At 38.0% G+C, this 15,025-nt stretch overlaps 1 protein-coding gene across 5 annotated transcripts in view; it reads left to right on the forward strand.

Annotated features, from left to right (window-relative positions):
* The window catches only part of LOC126248280 (protein lap1), a 160,183-nt gene that overhangs the window by 11,463 nt on the left and 133,695 nt on the right, over window positions 1–15,025 (forward strand). For 2 of the 5 annotated variants that reach the window (XM_049949124.1, XM_049949125.1), the window contains one exon: window positions 2,024–2,087. The exons of 1 other annotated variant lie outside the window; for it this stretch is intronic. The gene's annotated coding sequence lies outside the window, so the exon portion shown is untranslated. Of the gene's footprint in view, window positions 1–2,023; window positions 2,088–5,529; window positions 5,655–15,025 lie in introns of all 5 variants that reach the window. 2 more of the 5 variants (XM_049949126.1, XM_049949130.1) reach the window with 2 other exon arrangements.

Below are 15,025 nucleotides of genomic sequence, written 5' to 3' on the forward strand. Positions count from 1 at the left end.
CGGTACGTCCACCCGGCCTCCCGCATGCCCACTATACGCCCTCGCTCAAAGTCCGTCAACTGCACATACGGTTCACGTCCACGCTGTCGCGGCATGCTACCAGTGTTAAAGACTGCGATGGAACTCCGTATGCCACGGCAAACTGGCTGACACTGACGGCGGCGGTGCACAAATGCTGCGCAGCTAGCGCCATTCGATGGCCAACACCGCGGTTCCTGGTGTGTCCGCTGTGCCGTGCGTGTGATCATTGCTTGTACAGCCCTCTCGCAGTGTCCGGAGCAAGTATGGTGGGTCTGACACACCGGTGTCAATGTGTTCTTTTTTCCATTTCCAGGAGTGTATCAGCGAATGCAGTGCATCATGTCAAAATGTAATGTACTGAAATTTGTACACTGGATGCATTGCATATTGGTGAGTTCTCTATTCACAGGAGATAGGAGTGTGTTGGGGGTGGGGGCAACATATGCTCTGAAGGCATATAAGGGCTTACTACTTCGAACTGTTATACCAGAATGAGATGTGACTTCACTAACTACTGTTTGATGTTTCTCACATTTTATCACTTCTCATTCTACTCACCTATTAACCTCAAAGTTAAACATGACTGTGCAACAGTGACTTTCTGTATCACCAGATCTAAGACTACGAAGATTAGTTTAGATAAATATTCACACTGTCACCTTCCAGCGTAACACAGACATCCGGCTACACTGCAGATCAGTCAGTCACAACAACCAATATTCCCAAAACCAATACAGATGCAAAAGAAATGTTGTCAGTGTTCTGTTGTCCTTCCATTTCTGCACATTATGTCACTCGCCACAGTATCATTACGTTATGAGACAAAGGTGGCATCCAATATCAGTAAGTTTAGTTGACCTCAATTGTTGGGAGGTATGCTAAAATTTATGTGTAATTTGATGCTTATGATCACATTCTTTATCATTTGATGAGAGCTGATGTGACTTTATTGCATCAGTTCCAAATATTGTTGCTTTTGCTGCTTCATTAGTACTCCCTTGTACATGAAATGCTTTTCTTTAGGCATAATTTCAGTCACATGAAACCCCCTTCATTGTACTGACAAAGCTGGTACAAGCTGGGCAGCATTTTTCTGCAAATCGTTCTGTGAGAAATACCATAGTTCTATGTGGGAAAATAAAGGCGATGCCTGTATCTTGGTAGTTAAAAGGATTATGGAAACACACTGGTTATTAGTTTTGAGTCCCTTGTTGACTATTCATCAGTATGAAAATAGCTGATTCCAATGTTAAATGTATTAAAAGTACATGCACCAAATTATGGTTTGTAGTGCATGCAGTTGATTTCTTATCATTTTCCACTAAAATGTGCAGTTCTGGTGATGATGGTTGGACTGAGTGTTGATAGCTTGTGGAACAGGTTAGTTATTAAATTAGTCCCCTGTTTTGTAGAAACGTGTGAACTTTCATTACAGTTTATATGAAGGACCATTGATAGTCCTCTTGATATTTGTTGCCTAGGAATCTGATTGATTGTACTAACGAAAATTGTTTCATTGCTCAAGTCACTTGGTTTTAAAAATATTTTTGTCCTTCACTTAGGAGCAAAGTTTCTGTTACTGTCCTTAAGTATCTTATCTCATATGGAAAAAAGAAATCACCTGTGTAACAAGTGTCTGTGCAACAGTGCTCTGCACCAATCTTTCATAGCCATGACATTGTAAGTGCATGTATACAATTTCTTCCGCATCAATTACACATCACTACAACTGTAATTGCATCTATCTTGATAGCTGTCTTGTTATGGTCTTGCATTTTGTACTGTTTGTGTATCTTGGTGATATATGTACTTAACAAAAATTGAGAACCATTAAGGATTTATATATTGTTTGATGTTCTTATTTTGTTGTATAATTGTTTGAAAATATTGCTTTATTCATATTCTGTAAATGTGAAAATCACTTGGTGATAGCAGCCATGCTGTTTCTCAAACCAGAAATGGGCAATTAGTACTTTACTTGAAACATTTATTTGTTATGTAGATCACACCATATGGCTGTCCAATTGACCCAGAGGGCCAACAGGAAGATGTGGCGAGTAATGTGTGTAAGTGCCTGATGCCCAAATGTCAAAAAAGGAGGTGTTTCCTTCATTTGTTGCACCTACATTTATTCTGTTTTAATGCTGTTATTCATCCTGTTAGCTACATCCAGGTGGCAAGCAGCATGCTGGACTTTGTATATTATCCTGTTAACAGCTGGGTACTGGTTTTTGCACATTAGACATTTTTATGTGGAAAAATATATATTAAAAATTTCTATATGCTTGTAATGGGTGATCTGCTCCTTGCACAGTCTTTTAGAAGTTCTTTCTCTCACTCTTTCCACCTAATTTTGTAGGTATGCATGAAGTATAATATTTTTAATATGACTAGCATGTGGTTTTCCCTTATTAACTCAATGGTGTCTACTGTTTGCTATGAAATTGCGACTATTAGATCACAGTTGTTATGGTGCATCAACCTCTTATTGTGCAGTTTCGAAGTATCCCATATTATTTCTTTATAGGAGTCAAAGGAAAACTGTTGCAGGAGACTGTACAAAAGTAAGAAAACGAATAGAGTACACTTTAAAAGTTTTCTTGGTAATGTGTGGTTACATAATACATAAAAAGAGTGTAGCACTGACTTCAGAAGATGCAAAAATTGAAATTCAGAAAGTGGAGACATCAATCCTCCTATCGATAAATGGGCACAGATTATGGTGACCAAGTGGTAACATCCCATGGAGATGTTACAGTGGCAACTCACGGGCTTTTTGTTTAGGAGAAGCTAATTCAAGTTGCAATCTCTCCACATGATTTACATTTTCTGTTGTTTCCATAAACCATTTCAGCAGATACCAGATTTTCCTTCATAAGAACCATATCCATTTTTTTCATATGTAATGAGTCTGTGTACCTTTCCTTCTGATTATAATGGCGATGAAACTTGATCTGTGTAAGTAAAAACAAAATAAAGAAAGGTGTAATAATGATGCACCACTCACACCAACAGGAAGAATGGAACAAACACTGAAATGGGAGAGAGGTATAAGCATGTGGCTGTAAATGAAAAACTGGTAAATATGACATGAGAATTGGGAGGAGGTATTACAGATTTTTCGTGCTGCCACCAAAGCTAATACAGAAAGAGTGCTAGCTGAGTTTTTACAGACAGAGGAAGGAATTGGCCTTATCCTTTTTTTAAGGAGCCATAAGTTCTTTAACTTTTATACTGAAGACCACTTTGAAGAAAATACTTTCCATATACTGGAGCCAGTATACCCATTTTTTGTGCCTCGTGCTAAGCATCTATGAAAGTAAATATAACAAACAGTAAAATATTTCATGGAATTTAATTTGAAAATGTCTTATTGATATATTCAGTTTGCATATTGCATATTTGTTACAAATTACATCTTGTTTCTCAAAAACCACCTGTTCATTAATGGCTAATTCTTTTCTACTGCACATTGTACTCAGTGTGAATCTTCTGTGGAGATGTAATACTTCTTTATTTCCATCACTAACGGCCAGTTATTGCAATTTTGGAAATAATTGTTTCAATTTTTTTTAAAAGTATGAAGCACTTCAAACTTCTGAAATGAGTGGTACAAATGAGTAATTGTACTTCCTATACATTTTTTACATTCAGTGTTAATCATCCAACTTGACAGATCCACTTATTTCAGCACGTTTGAGACTAAATTATGCAGATTTTTTAAAGCACAGTTTTCATGTACAAATGTATTCACAGCATCCTGTTAGTGGTTTGACACCTAACACTGACGTCACTTCCTGCGTAGTGAATATGATCATTTTTTTTCGTTGGTGGGCCAAATTGATGTTTAGCAGAAAATTCATGCCTATTGGAGACAGTTGAAGCATATCACAGCCTCTGAAAGAATGTTTCATATATCCTTCTAATGCCTCAGTTTAGTGAGTTTATAACAATTAAATTTGAACAACTGATGGTCAGACAGTATTTTGTCACCACTCAATATTGTTTAACATTGGACAGTGTCTTTTAGAAAAATTAAATGTGTGTACATAAACTTTATCAATACAGTTATAAGTATATTCTAGTGTGCACCCTTATCAATACTCCCCTGTCTAATTACCCAGCACTCCTTTGGTTTTCCATTCATGGAGTATTATGCATGGTACTTAACATTGTATTGTCCTTAATGCTTGTCTGGTTGGAAATTGGTGTGTCTTTATGGTTGTCCTCAATTCTGGACGAAACAAAAGTTTGTTGGGCAATTCCAGGGTGTATAGTAGTACAAGGATGTTTGTTATTTCTTGTTTAGGCAATAATGTGTTGTTGAGTACCAAAATTAATTTCAGGTTGTTACCAGTTCTACCCCCTGTCCCCACACAGTGCCATCTGATGCTATTAATGGCAATGGACGAAGAAAATTGAAACATATGTCAGTTTTACTATCAAGTAAATAAAATACTAGCATAATCATCACAACCATCTTCTATGTGTCCAGTTGTTTTTTGCAGCTTGTATTCCCTCAATATGGTAATCATTTTCCCACTGACTGCAACAATTCTACAAGTGCTACAACATTTTAATAGAAACTAAAGTCCTGGTTCCTATAATATTGTGAAGTTCTATGCAGGGCTGCTTGTTGAAGAGTATGTGCTCACATTTAAAGGTGATATATGCTGCTGCTGTATCAGTCCCCATTTTATGACATTTTTAATGACACTCACTTTCTGCACTAATTATTGTTCTGCAGTAATCCAAGAACTTTTGAGCATTAGTGGATTCAAATGACAACCTGATACATGTCCATTTTCATGACCATGTTGAAACAGTAAAAGATGAACTGCTGGTATTGTAATGGACAGTAGTGGTGCTGAGTGTTGATGTCCATGTTTTATTATTTGTCAGGCAGACAGTGACTATCCCCACTGGATGTTCTTTTTGATGTTACACAGAGTGAAGTTTTTCTCATAGTTTATAATATATGTCAGACATTGACGGGAAATTCATGTATGGTGTGGATGATGTCCAGCAGAAAATATGTTGCCTCTGACCTGGCAAATTAAATTTTAGTTTCACTATGAACTCGGGTAAAGCACCAACATTAGCATTGTGGGTAGCTGGCCAAAAATACGTTATATTACAAATGGACAGCAGTAGATCCGATCAATGTGCTCTGTGCATTTGCTGTGGGTGAAACTGTAGTTCAGGCATGGCAATTTATGTCTCATGAGACATTCCTCTCCAGTGAGTGCTTTTCCCCTCCAGTTCGACACATGCGGTGGTGTCACAGCCCTGACACAGCCGTGGCGTATGACTGTCAGTCATTGTGAATCGTGAGCTCTGTGATACCAACACCCTGTACCTAAATACCAAAAGAAATACACTACTAAAACATTGTTTTTTTATTTTGTTACTTGCTCCCAACTCTTATATCTACATTAAAGTGATATTTAAATACTTAGGTTACATTTATTTAACTTGGTATTTACATGTTCTACATTTCGATTTCAGTTTGCTTGGTAGCAAAAGGAAGTGGGTCTTTCAACGACTCATTGGAGACTACTGCATTGAGAAAATTTAATGTTCTTCATTGAAGAACATGTATGTTGATTGGAAAAAGATATTTTATGAACAAGGTCTGTAGTTTTTAAGTACTGATCTTATGGCATAAAAAAGACATCTGTTTCTGTACTGGATAGTATGAGTAGATGATTTTGTAATCTGCAAACTTCTAGTTGAGGATCACGTCTAATACTTCCAAGACTAATTTTCACTGGATTATTAATGAAAATGATATCCAGCTTTATACACTTAAAATCTTTAAACAACTATGAAACTTACTGGAAACTTCACTAATAATGGTAGTAAATCTTGAAAATTTTACTTCCATTTATTTTTGTTTCAGTTCACAGCAACTCAGAAAATAACAAAAGTTTTCATTGTTGTAATTTACACCAGAATCTGTTTATACCTATAAACGTATCACAAATACTGCTTTTTTTCCTTGCAAACATAAATTCATATTAATTAAATCATTTGTAAATGTAAAATATGTTAGAAATGCAAATTCTGATAAACGAAAAGCCTTCAGCCTATTCTCAAATTCTGTAGCATCTGATTTTACTTCCCTACTCAAAAACATGAAAAGTTGTGTTCTTTGTAAGAGAGAGAAAGGAGAGTAAGATAAACATCTTCCTGCACACAACCAGTGAAGTTTAGAATGAAGAGGTATGCCTCTGTATTCTATGTCAACTTCTACCCAAAATTGTCTAAATTTTTGATGAGAAAATGGTCAATTTCCTAGGTGTATTATATTCAGAATTTTTATTTCAGCTTTTGTTGCAAATTGTAACCTTATATTTTTCCCACACAGTGCTTCATAATGAATAATGCAATAAAAAATCAGTTTATTCTTAAGTGACCAATGGAGCCATATTCGCTACCGATCACAGCTTTTGCACCATCAGTACAGTTTGCAGAATATTTTTTAAAACCACCAATTTTGTTAAAACACTTTTTAAAACCACCAGTTTTATTAAAATATTTTTAATTACATTAAAAAATATCCAAATGAGCATTAGAACTAAAGCTAGTAACTCTTCATGTACAGCAAAGTCATCCATTATTATGAGCAAAAAAAAATTAGCAGTAGACTAAGATCTGTCCGATAAGTGCTGTCATGCGCGACTCCCCCCCCCCCCCCCCCCTCACACACACACATGGAGGGAGAGGTAGTTAGTTTCTTTTATTATGCTGTGTCACATATCAAGAATTCACCGTGTTACATAACAAAGGAGCTGTTTTAAAATGTACAGTGGCATCATTGTGACCAAATGCTTTTGCCATTTCTGTTACAGACTCTTTCACAAGTAAGACATCACTGAAGCACTTCTGACCTGTTGCTAATTTTAAGCCTACGACATACAATAATCTTTAAGATTTCAGAGTTCAGGCAGCTTTTGTACCTCTTTTTATTTTAGTTGTCGACAAAAGGCCATCATTCCTCATGAGAGTAACATCCATGTGTTGCTTCACAGAATGAAGAGAAATGTCAAGCAAGGTTCCTACCTTTGTTTTGTATTACACATGGTTTTCGTATTAAACATGGGGGTTCTTCAACACAGTTGTGTACAAAAAAGTTCTTTACCTTCCACTCATCATGAAAAAAATGGTTTTCAGTGTTCTTTCTTTTCAAACTGCAATAGGAAAACAGTCCCATTAATAACCAGTATCAAAACCAAAATGATAGCCACAGTAATGACAACCTAAACAGAAATTCAATGTTAGGAAAGTAAATCTGGGCAAAACACGGCAAGCAAGTGAACTAACGAAACAGCAATGCATCTTCCAAGTCGAAGAGGTGCTGCCCCACTTGATTGCTTATAAACATATGAGCCAAAGGGTGCAGCCAGGCCATGACAACGCCGCCTGAGTCAAGTTGGAGGAGGAAGTGTGCATTGAAGGGGAATATTTCATGAGCCACACTTTGCCAGGCTTGATTTAGTTATTTCAGAATAACTCTGCTTCCCGCGTCATTGATGATCTGCCTTATATACTTCTACCCTCGCATTTCTTTTCCTTTACCATGCCATCAGCAGCGACTCATTGTAGTATGTACCCAACCATTATCTCTCTTTGTTCCATTATGTTCTCTATTAGACTTGTTTCCTCATTGACTCATTGGAGGACATCTTCATTCCTTGTTCGATCAGTCCATACGATCGTCTATAGTCTCCTGTAGCACCACATTTCAAAGGCTTCTAATCATTTTGTTTCTGTCTTCTTAGTTGTCCATGTTTCGCACTCATTCAAAGTTGTACTCTAAACAATCTCGTGCTCCAGTTTAATCCACCCATCATGGCCCCCAGCTTACCTTAGTTTTCTCTTTGTTTATGTGCATATTATAATAACCCTTAGCTTGCACATGTTTTGTTTTATTAAGCACCTAACTCAGTTTCTGTTTACTTTTGGCAACTACTGCTTTGCCATCAGTAAATCATAGTGTGTTGTTTTCTGTCCATGACAAATAACTCCTGCATTGAGATAGTCCTTTGCTCCTCTCATTGCCTCATTTATATACAAATTGAATATTGATGGTGATGATTAATGATCTTAGCTTACTTTTAACTTGATTTTCGTCTCTTGTAGCAATCCATCAGTGAAGACTGCTCCAGTTTGCTTTACACAAAGAAAGGGAATTATCCTTCTATCCCTGTAGTTGACATCACACTGCCTTTGACTGGAAAACATTTTATTTCATTTCACATTATCAGAATCCTCCTTCAAATCTATAAATGCCATCTTCTTCCTGTATCTGCTCTCTTTTATTAACCAAAATGCTAAAATTGCTTCACAAGTGCCCCTGCTCGTTTTAAAGTCAAACTGAGTCACCCATAACCTACTTTCAGTGGTTTCTTCCACTCTATAATAAATGTACTTGTGATTATTTTTTATGTATGCAAGATAAGACTGATCCCGCAGTAACTTTACACATCTATCCACATCTGGCAGAACTTGCCCAGTTACATTAATTTCATTCACAAGCTTGCATATTTTCTCCTCTGCCTCTTGCACTGATGATCACAAGAATCCCTCTGGTATTACATATATTTTCCAGTTCATGCAAAGCCTTTTAAAATTCAGGAAATGTTGCTGCATGTTTCCACTCATCTTATTGCACCATTTCTTACTTTTCAATTGGCCTAATTTCTCCTAGGTAACAATAAAATTTCAGCAACTATTATTTCTGTCTTCTAGTCTTATTTTTCTATTTCCATCATCCAATTACATTTATTATCTACAAATGTTTGGCTATTCTGAGCTGCCTAAAGTGTTTCTATGTTAATTAGTCTGTATTTCCACAATTTTTGTAATTCCAGTTTCCCATCTGTTATCCATGGCAGCCTCTTTTCTGCCTTCTTCAATCCTAGTACTTTCTCACTGGCATTTACACCACTTCTTTCAACAACATTCCATTGGTTGTTCTCACTAATAAATCCATGAAGTGTCATTATTTCTTTTGTCACACATCTTTCTGTAGTAGGCTGATTTTGTAGTTCCTTCAATGTGTCTAGTTCCAGTGTTTCAGTTACTTTGCCTTTAATGTCTAGAATTTCAATTGGTATTAAATTAGTACTTGGTTATTTCAGCTATCAGTGTCAGCACTTGCAAAAACTCAAAGTTCTTAACATCTAGTTCTTAACTTTTATTCATGGCTGTTATCTTCTCAACAACTGTAGTGTGTTATATATTTGAGAATAAAATTCAGTCAGCAGTTGCACAGTTTCCAGAATGAGATTTTCATTCTGCAGCGGAGTGTGCGCTGATATGAAACTTCCTGGCAGATTAAAACTGTGTGCCCGACCGAGACTCGAACTCGGGACCTTTGCCTTTTGCGGGCAAGCGCTCTACCATCTGAGCTACCGAAGCACGACTCACGCCCGGTACTCACAGCTTTACTTCTGCCAGTATCTCGTCTCCTACCTTCCAAACTTTACAGAAGCTCTCCTGCGAACCTTGCAGAACTAGCACTCCTGAACGAAAGGATATAGCGGAGACATGGCTTAGCCACAGCCTGGGGGATGTTTCCAGAATGAGATTTTCACTCTGCAGCGGAGTGTGCGCTGATATGAAACTTCCTGGCAGATTAAAACTGTGTGCCCGACCGAGACTCGAACTCGGGACCTTTGCCTTTCGCGGGCAAGCGCTCTACCATCTGAGCTACCGAAGCACGACTCACGCCCGGTACTCACAGCTTTACTTCTGCCAGTATCTCGTCTCCTACCTTCCAAACTTTACAGAAGCTCTCCTGCGAACCTTGCAGAACTAGCACTCCTGAACGAAAGGATATAGCGGAGACATGGCTTAGCCACAGCCTGGGGGATGTTTCCAGAATGAGATTTTCACTCTGCAGCGGAGTGTGCGCTGATATGAAACTTCCTGGCAGATTAAAACTGTGTGCCCGACCGAGACTCGAACTCGGGACCTTTGCCTTTCGCGGGCAAGCGCTCTACCATCTGAGCTACCGAAGCACGACTCACGCCCGGTACTCACAGCTTTACTTCTGCCAGTATCTCGTCTCCTACCTTCGCAGGAGAGCTTCTGTAAAGTTTGGAAGGTAGGAGACGAGATGCTGGCAGAAGTAAAGCTGTGAGTACTGGGCGTGAGTCGTGCTTCCGTAGCTCAGATGGTAGAGCGCTTGCCCGCGTAAGGCAAAGGTCCCGAGTTCGAGTCTCGGTCGGGCACACAGTTTTAATCTGCCAGGAAGTTTCAGTTGCACAGTTATTTTTATTTTGCTTTCAAGAAACATATATAAAAAAGACATTACACATAGCTCCACATAAGCTATTCCTGACATCAATATGCAGAATGAGAAGGATCCAACTGACAAATTTATCAAATCTGGGGTAGATAAAATTCAGTGTAATGTATGTCCAAGTTTTTATATATGACAGACAGGGAGAACATTTAAGACCTGTTTTTCTGAACAGTTGCTCAGCAAAGATAGTGCAGGTCCAGTTTTTTTTTTTAATCAGAACATCAAAAAATTGAGAAACATGCTCTTCCTCTTCTATTGTTGCTTAACATGGAAATTCTGCACATAGTTGACAAGGGCTACAAAACTAACCTTTTGGACGAGTTTGAAATATATAAACATTCCTACCTTAAATCTAAAGATTTTTGAATGATCAGTTTGCACTGGAAAATGAACACTGTTTTGACTGTATAGTATCTCTTATAAAATGGTGAAAATTAGCCCAGTCCTTTCAGATATTAATGTCAGCAATAACTTAAGTAGGACTATGTGAAATGTCTTTCAAATGTATTATATATAACTTCCTTTATATACCTTAGCTGTACCTTTTATATGCTTTTGTTCTCTGCTGCTAGCACAGCTTCATTGTGTACATAAATGTGAGATATTTAATGTAAATTATCACTCTGTGGTTATGATTATCACATACAATATGTACATTTTTGGATATGTCATTTCATTATCCTTCTGTGAAGAAGATACCGATATCTGCTAAACCAGTATTAAATAAGTTTTTGCAATACACTTTATATACTTTACATAGATGTATGGCCAAGTTCTTATGATATGTATTATCCCAAATTGTGTAGGCTTCTGTAGATGTCAGATTAATTTGTTGAAACAGTAAAGCAAAATAAAAATTGCTCAGCAACTGACTAATATCTAAACCTTTGTTTTGCCAAAATGTAGTCAATCTGAGATCATCTTCGATCCTCTGGTGTATTCTATGTATATATCATTGTCTTTGGATGATAATTTTTTTTATGTGGTTAACTCATAGCCAGCACAGAATTATATTAATATTTCTCCTCTATCCTTTCACCTGCTTAGACCAAACTCTCAAGTTATTTTCTGTTTCCTACCTTCACCTTTGACTGCCTTCCAGTCTCCCATTGTGATCAAGTTCTCATATACTTTGACGTATTTTACAGGTTTGTTAATATTGTCATACAGGTCTTCAATTTCATTGCCATCTGCATTTGCAGCTGACATTCATAATTGTATGATTACTTTGTCTGTGACATCTCTTCAGTTTTCTTTCTGTTTGGTGCAGTTAACCCATTAAAGGATTCCTTATGTGGTACAAAAAAAATTTAGTGTTCAATATTAGAGGACATTTCATCCAAAAAGGATAAATTTATAGTGCCCAATTCCAGTGTTGTAATCAGTCCATTGTGTGGACATTGTTATGTGTTCTTGCAGTTGTAGGCCTTTAACAGTACAGGAATCCAACCCCTGATGCTAGAGCTGTGGAGTTCTCTCAGATTCTACGGAATATGTATCTGTCTAATTTGTGATACTGGGAGTCTTGGCAGTGGGTAACAAATGCAGTGCAACTGCTGTGGGTGGATGTTGTTTGTGGGACAATCTCAGATCAAAAGTGATCTACAATGAAATGGCTAAAACTTTCATTTTCTCCTACAGATTGGCTGAGGTGTAACTGAAAGTTTTTTCAAGCAATGTCCAACTTTCCCTGCTAGTGAGTATGCATGGTAAACTTCTCAGTTACCTCCTTGGTAAGTATTTTGTCCTGAGAGCATGTATCCTACAGTATTGTAACAAATCTTCCCTCCAGTTCTCAACAGTTCTCTGGAAGTTATCTCTACACTGAAGGATCTATTGTCAATGATTGTGTTGGTTACACACTTGTGCATGTTGTTGTGGATTGACAATGATCCTTGTGAGTTTATGCACCATGCATAATTTCAAGTTGGCAACCATTGCTAGGGCTTTACAAGACATACAAGCTCAGAAAAGTTAGAATAAATCTTCTTTTGTGTTGTCACTCCATGAAACTTTGCTTGTCAATGTTATCATTAGTATGGCCTAGTGTCATGTATTCCTGTTTCACTGGTCAAGGTATGTGGTTTGGGCACCAAGATTACATAGCTATGGGTGCTGACTTACATAAATATTCCAGAGAAAAAAAGTTACTGACTGAAATAAAATACAATGTATGTTAAAAGTTCTTTTACATGGCGTGGCTAGCCACTGGTACTCCAAGACAGGCTAAGAACAAGTTAGGAGATCACTGCTTTCTGGTGTATTTTTTTATAGAATTTATTACATACTATAGATACAAGTTGGCCATACATATTGCCTTTTATTTTATGACATGACATTGATCTCTGTTTACTTGTGCTCAACTGTCCATGTCAGTAATTTATGCAACATGGGATGTGCTTCCTCTGCTCTAAAAATTTAAGAAAGTGGGCAGTGTATTGGTCACACAAAAAGGAAGATATTAATACAGGTATAGTCCAACATACACCATATATCACTTCAAAACTGTGTCAAAGTGCAGTTACAGCTATAATTCTTCCAGATCAAGTTTCATTAACATTGTCTTGGAGCTACTCACGCCATCAGCTCTTTAGTATAGCGAAAAAGTTTTGTGTTAATAAAGCTTTGATTTATGACATTCAGTTTAAAATCATGTTGTATTGGAAGTTTGTCAGTCAGTTCTTTGTGTAATTTAGAATGATGGGGCCCACAGATATGACGAGTGGTTGATTTACATTTAGGTTGCCCAGCTCTTACCTTTTTAAAAAATACCTACAGAACTTTTTTAATAAAACTTGAATTCACATCTGCTGAGAAATATGAGAGAGAAATGTTTTGGCACATTCCTCACATGATCAAATATTGGTTGTAACTCTTTAAACAGACACTGAATGCTATCTGACATTGCCTACACTGTGTCACAAGCAGTGAAATCAAAAAGCATACTAGTGTTCTTTCTAAAAATAAGTACAATGTCACTGATTTATCTCTGACACTGGGAGTGCTCTCCTAAGGCACATGTTTTCCTTCTCTATGACATTAGTGCCTGTAAGTGGTATCTCATGGTTACTATAACTACAGTATTGTCAAAACTTGTTGAAGGGGTTGATATTCCAACGGTGAATATATCTGCAAATTTATTAAGGATTTAGTGGCACCTGTGTTGTGCTGGGATATAACAGAAATAGCTTTACATAAGCTCTATTGTATCTTCATTATCCTTTTATAAAATAATTTGGATTTGATGAATGGGTATGCACTGTATTTCTTGGTAAAAGAAGCATCTGGATTACAGCTAAATTGACACACATTGCTGCCACATATCCACTTGTTTATAAACATTCACACTGAGGCTGGTAATATTTACTGATCAGCCAAAACCATGTGACCACCAACCTATTATCGACATAAACCCATCCAGGCAATAGCAGCATCACCTGGCAAGGAATGACTACTAATCAGAGACACACATGGTGCATGTAGTATCAGTGAGTGTGCTGTTTGTGTGTATAATGGGGAAGGCGTGATATCCATTTGAGTTGACCAAGGGCAGATTATGATAGCCAGTATTTTTGGCATGAGCATTTCAGAAACTGCATGACTTGTTGGGTGTTCGAGGAGTGCTGTGGTGAGTGTTTTCAACTTGTGCCAAAACCAAGGTGAAACGACATCCACATGTTGTTGGGTTTGGTGGTCACCCCTCATTACAGATATTGGATGTCATGGGCTGGGCAGACTGGTAAAACATGACATACGGCAAACTTTGGCAGAACTAACATCAGAATTTAATGCTGGACAGAGTGCAAATGTGTCTGAACACACAGTACACCGAAAACTCCTAACAATGGGCCTTCACAGGCAACAACCCATGTATGTGCCAGTATTAGCACCACAACATCAGCAACTATGACTGGAATGGGCACACGACCATTGGCATTGGACGTAAGCACAGTGGCAGAGTGTTGCATGGTCTGATAAATCCTGATACCTTCTTCATCGTGCTGATGGGAGGGCACAAATCCATCATCTTCCAGGGGAACAGCTCCTTGACACCTCTACTGCGGGACAGAGATGAGCTGGCAGCAGCTCCATTATGCTCTTGGGGAACATTCACGTGGGCATTGATGGGTCCAGTGGAGCTCGTGCAAGGCACCATGACAGTCAAGGAGTATCGTACACTGGTTTCAGACCACATACGCCCCTTCATGACAATCATGTTTCCCTTGGCAGTGGCATTTTTCATCAAGATAATGCACCATGTCACTACGCCAGGAGTGTGATGAAGTGGTTCTAGGAACACAACGGTGAGTTCCAGTTGATGTGCTGGCCCCCATTTCACTAGATCTGAATCTTAAGGAACGCATCTGGAATGTGATTGAATGTGGTGTCAGAGCTCATGGGCCCCTGTCATAGAATTTAGGGGAATTAAGTGACTTGTATGTGCAGATGTAGTGCCCAACTCCTTCCAGTGACCTACTATGGCCTCATATCTTGCATGCCATGATGCGTCACCACTGTTATCCATGCCAAAGATGGACATCCCTGCTATTAGGTAGGTGATCATAATTTTCTGGCTGATCTGTGTAGGTACAGGTTTTGGTAATTGAGTTGTATAACGTCCTTCATACATTGGTAATCATCATTTATATGTGCTGTAAATGAATATCTAACAGGGCTCTTATTGGGCAT

This window comes from Schistocerca nitens, chromosome 3 (genome assembly GCF_023898315.1).
Source record: "Schistocerca nitens isolate TAMUIC-IGC-003100 chromosome 3, iqSchNite1.1, whole genome shotgun sequence".
In the NCBI taxonomy this organism is placed as follows: domain Eukaryota; kingdom Metazoa; phylum Arthropoda; class Insecta; order Orthoptera; family Acrididae; genus Schistocerca; species Schistocerca nitens.